The following is an 8,372-nucleotide window of genomic DNA, read 5'->3' as shown; positions in this document are numbered from 1 at the left end:
AAACACAGTTTGTTATAAATTGCGTGTCTGTCAGAAAAAGCCATTGTTAGCAGGCACCATGTTCATTTATTTCCAAATGGATTTCCCATTAATGTCCTGCAGCAACTCTCGCAGTGCATTTGAAATCTCCTCATAGTAGTAGAAAGCGAGTGTTTTAGACCTGGTTTTCAGCTCATCAGTAGTCTACGGACAAATGAGTCAGATCTGCACACGTCATTTCTAGCCTCGGCACCTGTGGTTTATTTTTGACAAATAGCTAACTGTGTGACTGTGATTATGCTGTTATGGCCTCTTAGCATTTCAACTTTGAGACACAATTCCCCAGTGTACCCAGCATGTACAGATGGAGCTTTTTTGAATCACTGTCATTTTGTGCTTCAGGCCGATCCCAGAATGCAATGTTTTGTACGTCTCGCACCTCATCTTCATCTTTGTCTGAACTGCCAAGTGTGGGTATTGACTTTTGGATGCTTTGAATTGTGAAGCTGGTGTGAAAAAAATAACACCATTTGTTTTCCACTTGACAGTTTTTTCTAGAAGCAAAACTTTTGTTTCTGTTCATTTACTATTAAGATGTCATCTGCATCATTGACATGTTAGCCTATGTCAAACTACGGCTTTTTACTCCTGTGTAAAGTAAATGCCTGTAATTGTGACAGTGAATGAAAAACAGACATTATCCTGTTATTATGATTATTGAGATTTTGGATTCAATTTGATCACCGACTAGCAGAAACCTTGGTTTTATGACTCACTATCCAGGCCACACTGAGATTATGAACAGTCTTAAAGGACGGTGTGTCACTTTGGGAAGAAAAAAACTGATTTGTTTTCTTGCTGAGAGCTGAAGAAGATAAGAAGATCAATATCACTTATATCAGTCAGTTGGATCCAGAAGCTCATTAGCTTAGCTTAGCTTAACAAGGCAACACATAACAGAACAGATTTATTGCTTGACCAGTGCATGCTGACACATGGCCTTCATCTGGCAATTCTTAGCTTAGCACAAGAGGCTGAAACTGGAAGAAACAGTTAGCCTTTTCTCTTTGGTTGCAAGGCAGCCAGACTGCTAAAGGTCACTGTAATTGTAATCTCTATAAACAGATATCTGCATGTGAATATGCAGGCTCTGTATGCAAGGGACAAGATTTTTCATACCAGACATTTTCTGGTTTCCATCTGTCGTCATTTTGTAGTCCGAGTAATACAGAAGAGTCATTTTTTTGAGTTGGCATGCAGAATAATTGTCTGTGCAGAGAGAAAGAGAAATACATGGGCTAAAATGAAATCTAGAAACCATCAGCCATCAATTTCTGACAGTTTAGCTTCTTATTAGCTTTTTTATTCAGCATCCATCGTTGGACAGCAAATAGGGATTGGGAACAGGGAGTGGTGACCTGAATATCAGGTTATCCCTTATTTCGCGTAGCTGCTGGTTACACCTCAAACCCCCAGGGGCAAGTCATTAGCCGATAGCTGATAGATTCTCTGATAACTGTATTTGTGGGATACAGGGACAATAAATACTTTTTCGCATAGATGACTGCAGATTGTTTTATTCTCGTTTATGTTATTGCTGCCGAAGGTATGTTCTTAAAATAGGACAGAGCCAGGATTGCCGTTTCCCAATTTCTCGTCTTGGAGCGAGGCTAAGCTGATTGGCTACTGGCTTCAGGTTATTATTGAATGGACAGATACGAGTGTGGCATATCTGACCTTTTATGTAACCTGCAAAAAGAAAATGAAATGCAGTATATTTATCAAAAATGTGGAACAATTACCTTAACCTAGAATTCTCAGCTAGCCAACTCCCCGTTTCCTGCTCTGTTTAATCACACATTGCATAAAAATGAGCCTTGAAAAGTAAAGTAAAAAAACTCGCTCTGGATTAGGTCTCTTGCCTGGATCACAACCAGTAATATTCAGTACCCAATGCCAGACACTCAGACTGTAACAAGTGATTACAGTGTGCTGCCTTCAGTTGCACTGCTGCCATTCCTGCACTCAGCCTTAATTAATACAAGGTGTTCTTTCAGTTCTAGACTGTATTGTTTAATATTTGTGTCTTTACCTTATGAAACACTGCTTTTGAATATTTTTAGGACTCAGAATGTTTTGTTACTTTTTAATTCCTATAAACACTATTTTAAACGATAAGTCCAGATACTGCTCAAAAAAGGTCTTTTTGGTTGCTTTTGTTGTTCTTTTTTAATTTAAACAAAGAACCACAAATATTTGTTTGAAATGAGCAGCCTTTAACTATTAATTCAAAACTTTAATTATAAATTGTTAGTTAGAAATCATAATTTGTTATCACCTTGTGTCTGTTTACAATGTAATGGAAAGAAAAGGCAATTATAAGAATTTAAAAACAGCTAAAATAAGAACATAAAAATCCAATTCAGTGCATGTTTGTGTATCCTCTTTCTGATAAAGAATATATTGCCTAAGGGCACATACAGTCATGTGAAAAAGAAAGTTTTCACAAGACTCTATGCAGTCCTGTGAGAAACTGAGTATACCCATGATTCACTAGCTTGGTGAATCACCTTTAGCAGCAATAACTTGAAGTAATTGTTTTCTCTGTGACTTTATCAGTCTCTCACATCACCGTGGAGGAATTGTGGACCACTTTTCTTTACAACGTTGCTTCAGTTCATTGAGGTTTGTGGGTATTCATTTATGCGCAACTCTCTTAAACTTCTGCCACAGCATTTCAATCAGGTTGAGGTCTGGACTTTGACTGCAGCACCTTGATTCCTTGCTTTTTTAGCCATTGTGTTGTAGATTTTTCTGCTTTGCTTGAGATCATTATCCTGTTGTATGAAACAGTTTGGGCCAAGCTTTAGGACAGACAGACTCACACGTAACTCTAGAATACTTTGATATACAGTCATGGTGTGGCTACAAATCGAACCTACATCATCACATCTCTGCCACCATGCTTGATAGATATGAGGTGTTTATGTTGATGTGCTGTGTTTTGCTTTTACCGAAAGTGGCGCTATGTATTGCAGCCAGATACCTCCACTTTGGTCTGCAACATTGCAAAACTAAGTTGTGCTCCCATGATGTTTTAGAGAGAAGATTTCTTCCTTCCCAAGCCTCACTTTTTCAGGTTTTTTCTAATTATACTGTCATGAACTTCAACATTTAAAATGGCCTGTATAGTCTAAGATGTAACTCCTGGATTGTTTGCAATTTCTCTGATTGCAAGATTGTGGTATTTTGTTAATGCAAGCTTGTTGCTCTAGACCATGCTTTTACAGTTAGACACATTTTCTGATCTTTAATCAGCCAAGTGCATTTGATTAGCAGACCCTAGCTGTCACTCACTCTCTTAATTCCTATGGAAGCAGTAAGAACATACTTAGTTTTTCACAGGACTCCATAGAGCGCTGTCAGTCAAGGCAATGCCAAGTTGCAGTGAAACTGTTACAGCCCCACATGCTGGTGCAACCACTTATTAGTACACCTTTTGTTATTTTTTTCTCCTTTACTTGTCACACAGCCAGTAGCGCCTCCAGGATTTTTTCATAGGGGTGGCCATATCAGGGCAACTGAGAATATTTTTGTGGGGGGGGGGGGGGGGGGGGCACTGGAGGCAGCAAATTTTGGGGGGTGGCCAGTGCCCCCCAGCCTCCCTTTGGTGCTTTGGTGGCGCCGCTGCACACAGCAAGCTACTGCTGTAGCCTGGATAGCTCTCTTTAGCAGTACTCTGATATCAATTACTTACAGATCATAAACAAAACAAATTATACTTACCGGACAAAGCATAAGCACATAATATTTGCTGTATAATGTGTTCATCATTTTTGCTAAAATCCCCAATTTGTTAGAAGAAATTGGTGCAGTTTTTTGTTTACTGATTAATTTGGCAAACGACATCATAAGTTCAGAGGAACTGTGCACTGAAAGTCATGATATTCCCTAAAATTCAGTAAAAATGAACAAAATGGTACTCTGTGGGTTTACAAATAGAAATATTTGCCTGTATTTGTTGCAGATTAGGAAATTGGTACCATTATGTCAGATATTTGTCAGAGTTTTGACATAAGGAGCACATTTTAAAGGCGAATGTTGCTATATAATATAATACAGAGGTCATCAATTCATTTTAGCTCCTTCATCAGTCATTATTGATTTTATATTATTACTGTAGTTGAATCTGAAATGTATTAATGTTCATAGCATGAACCACAAAGAACAAACAGGAATGTTTGAGCTTATTTCCTTAAATTTGAAGAAAATAAATGTAAACAGTTTAAAGAAATTCATTGTCTTAGAACTAAGAACATGCATAGGTTAGTTAGGTTAGTTAAGATGTATTATATCTTTTGATTCTGTCAGTTTCAATCAAACTGGGGTGAAATTGAGTCCATATAGACAAAGTCATCTTACACAGACCCTCGCTTTTTATCTATAAAAATATTACAACCTGAATAATTAACTGCACTCTATGTAGCCTATGGCAGCACTAAATAACAGTGCCAGTATCTGTCTGTTCTATTTTGGTTCTTATACCACTAGGGGGAATCATCATGCTATGGAACCTCAAGAAATTACAGCCTGCCCAAACATCATTTACACTTATGGGGCACAGATTTATATACTGCAATCTTGTTAAAATGAAGTCTCAAAAAATATTTTAATAATCAAATAAAAAAATAGGTATTTTCATGTATTGTATTGTGACTGGTTCACTGAAAGTAGAAAATGTTTCTCTTCAAAAGCAGGGCAGTGTAATCCATGAGCTCTTGCTATGCTTTTACAAAACATCCACTTTTAATGGAGTTCTAGTCTCACACGGAGCCTGTGTTCAGTAGTAACATCACGCAGCACAGCATTAATGTGTCAGTACTTTTACTTTCCCAATACTATTTCATCTTTTTCCATTGTATAGCTCGAGACTTTTCAGTGCTGTTTACATAATTCTGTTAAGAGCTTCCACTGATTTAAATCTGTCGGTCCAATGTGGCATCATCTGGAGGCTACGAACGCGTTGCATTCAAGTCTGATGAACAAACAAAGCATGAGTACATTTTGAGGGGCTTCTGCAATCAGATCACTGAGTGCTCATTTTCAGCTGGAGCACATCTAAGAGTAATCCAGTACCATGCAATCCATATTCTGCTCTTTTATCTTTATCTCAAACAGAACCCAAAAAAAGGAAAATCACAATTACACGCAATATAGAAATAAATATATATTCCATTTTCTTTTTTTTTTGCTTCAACTGTAATTATTATTCATTAAGTGGAAAAAAGTGGAGCAAGCTAAAGACCATTACAGAGAATATTCACAGTGATCGCAATATAAAATATGCATTTAAATCCCAATTCGGCTTGTATTCTGGTTGAGCTGCATTCTCATCCAGAGTATACATAAAGGACCTTCTTCTAAGCATCTTTGTTATGTAGCATCTATGCAAACAGAATGTTTTACCTAACCAACCTCAGGCACAGTCAATTAGTTTTGTTCTGAATACGAAAATGCATACAAGGGCTTGACAGCATTTTTGCCACCACAGAAACTGTGTAGTTGACCTCTGCCTTTAACAGTAATGGCCCTGCCTACAGTTCTGTATCTGCAGACTGATTCTGCTCACACATCGAGCTTTGGTCCTGTGCTGATGATGATAAATCTGTGCCAGTTGTTCACCAGTTGATTGTGGTATACTGCTGAGCAGGGAGAGTGTCTCATTCATTGTGTCAGTGTGGGCCGTCATGGAGACAGCTGCCAAAGGAAACACGGCTTTTATACTATTCTCCGCTATATGGGGGAGAAAATTAGGAGAGAGAGAGAGAGGGGGAGAGCGCAAGAGGGAGAGGACAGAATAATATGTTGCATCAATCAGTCCAAATGACTTGCTTATAATTAGCTAACAATGTTTTGTTTCTTCGGTTCCCTGAAGTTATTGGTTCACAGTTAACCTTGAAGTAATTGGAAAGGCTCCGTTGATGTTCCCCAATCTGTATGGAACTGACAGTTTATTTTTCTTCTGCGGATGGCTTCCCTCCTCTTTCATGTTGCTACAGTATTTATGAATTAGTTTCCTGTCACTTTACAGTACAGCCTAATACTAATTGGTGGCGAGATATATGGGTTATTCACATCCCACTAGGTGGCACGCAGTCTTCCTTCCTTCCCGACATTAACATGACTGAGAATTGTCGAAACTAATAACATGGTGTTGCGCTGGTAATACTGCTGCACAAATTACACCTTCCTTGAAAATGGCATAATCTCAAACATAAATTTAAACACCAAGGCTCGGCAGCCTCTGCTTCTCCAACCAGTCCCTGACATTTTAATTTGATGCTTCATCTGCAATTAGACATGCACTGCACACAGATTGGCTTATTTTTATTTAGTGAGAATCAAACATTCACTTTGGATTCCTCTTAATTTAAAAGGAGAGACTGAGAGAGACTTAGTGCAGGGGTTTTACCCTCACTTCTTATTAAGTTTTAATAAGTTGGACAGTGTCTCGACTGAAAAATAAATTTAGCTGTCATGCTTTTGACGACTACCATATTAGTGGCATGCTAGGACACAAACTGCTAGTCCAGTTGTCAATAAAAAAGGCCGAGTGTGTTGTGAGAGAGGATGATGAGCCGTGAATGCAAGAAAAAAAAAAAAAACGCCGCTCCTCATTGTTTAGATTTGTGAAAAGAAAAAACATCCACATATAAAAGAAAGACAGTCTGTCAGTGAACATCTTGGCATGTTTGTGCTTTGCACAGTTTTGTTCCATTTCAATTTCACACTGAAAAGTGTTATGCTTTTTTAATTTTCTGATAGTCCCTTGCCTCTGTCGGCCACTTTGCAGGATAGATATCTGCCCAAGAAGTTAATTTAAATGACTTTTTGAGGATGGTGATTGATCCATTGCATACTAAATAACTTTCCAAGCCTAATATGAAGTGCCACAGCAGAAAGAATAAGAATATGTTATGAGCTCTTCCAAATCACTCCCCTATTGTAGCTATCTATTATCAATCTAATTATGTAAGCGCTGTTCGTTTCATGGCTCTCACCTTAATCCCACACAGAATACCGAATGTAGTCACTGTCAAAACCACTAATCTTATAATAAATGCACTGCAGTGTTGCATGCTGAATTCGAATCCTCACGATTCATTTTTCAAGGGCTTTAGGCTCATATTCAAAATATATAAAAACAAAAAAGCGGTTTGTTTATTGTTTTGCTTTGGATTCTCAGAGATCACAGAGGCTGAGGCAGGTTTTCTTTTGTTTACCGAGGAAGATCACAGCCTGGGTCATATTAGAGATGTTTACTCCTCCTGTCAAAGGATAAGTTGTAAATTTTAGCTCACAGGAAATGAAAGATGTAGTGGCATGCTGAGTACAGACACCAAAGTAATGTCACCTTGAGTGAGCATTTCTCTTGTCTGGACTGGCAGGTGATATCAGAGGATAAACTCCATTTTGACCTTGTGTTCACTCATCTCAACAAAAACACAGGAGAAGAACAGCATTTAAAAAAAGACAAAAAGAAACACCCGTCACATTTCAAATATTATTGCTTCAGTCAGCTGATATCACCCGGTATGGCTGCCGATAACAGCGCTTCATTCTGTCTGGGGCAACGGAGCAATGTCTAGGCTTGATGTTAACGTTGTTTATTAAAAATGCAAAAAAAATATTTTTTTTAAAAAATTAAAAAAAACAACAACTACTAAACACATCTTCATTAATATTCACTCCCGTGTAGGTGTGATTGATTCCATCATCAACCAAGTTAATTTGGTGACCAGCATAGGAACATCAAACACCGTGACCTCCATTATTTCCCCTTTGAAATTGCATTCACTTTATTCACCTCTGTGGCTCTCCAATACCTTGAATCATTTCTCCTGGGAGGTGTTTTTTTTCTAACCTGCTGCTTCTCTGCCAGTCCTAAGAGCAGTGTAACCAGCAATTCTCTCACACTGTATGTGGGACACTTGAGCTAAGAGTGAGATGAGACATCTGGCACAACCTTCCCGAGACTGTGCACTAGATTCAGCTCAGTGAAATTTAGACAGAGACCCCCAAAATAAAGTAGCACACATGTTATATTTATCTTGATAATATATGGCTCTTCTGTGGCAGGATTCAAATTCACTCTTTGATACTGAGTTCTGTGTTTGTGGAAAAAGATACAAATAGATTTAAACATTTATATGTCTTTGTAGGTTATTCTGGGCCTATGCACCTCTAACGTCTCACTAAATAAATAGGAGTTCGAAAAAATAGAATGAACCTGGGAAAAAAAATCTGACTTCTTTCCAGGAGTTAGAGGAGAACATACACACCACTCGTGTCTGTGCTCTAAGAGTGGATCTGAAGCCAGGTGGAAGTTAGAT

The sequence above is a fragment of the Oreochromis niloticus genome, linkage group LG16 (assembly GCF_001858045.2).
Source record: "Oreochromis niloticus isolate F11D_XX linkage group LG16, O_niloticus_UMD_NMBU, whole genome shotgun sequence".
Lineage (NCBI taxonomy): Eukaryota > Metazoa > Chordata > Actinopteri > Cichliformes > Cichlidae > Oreochromis > Oreochromis niloticus.
Note: the sequence above shows the minus strand (reverse complement) of the source record.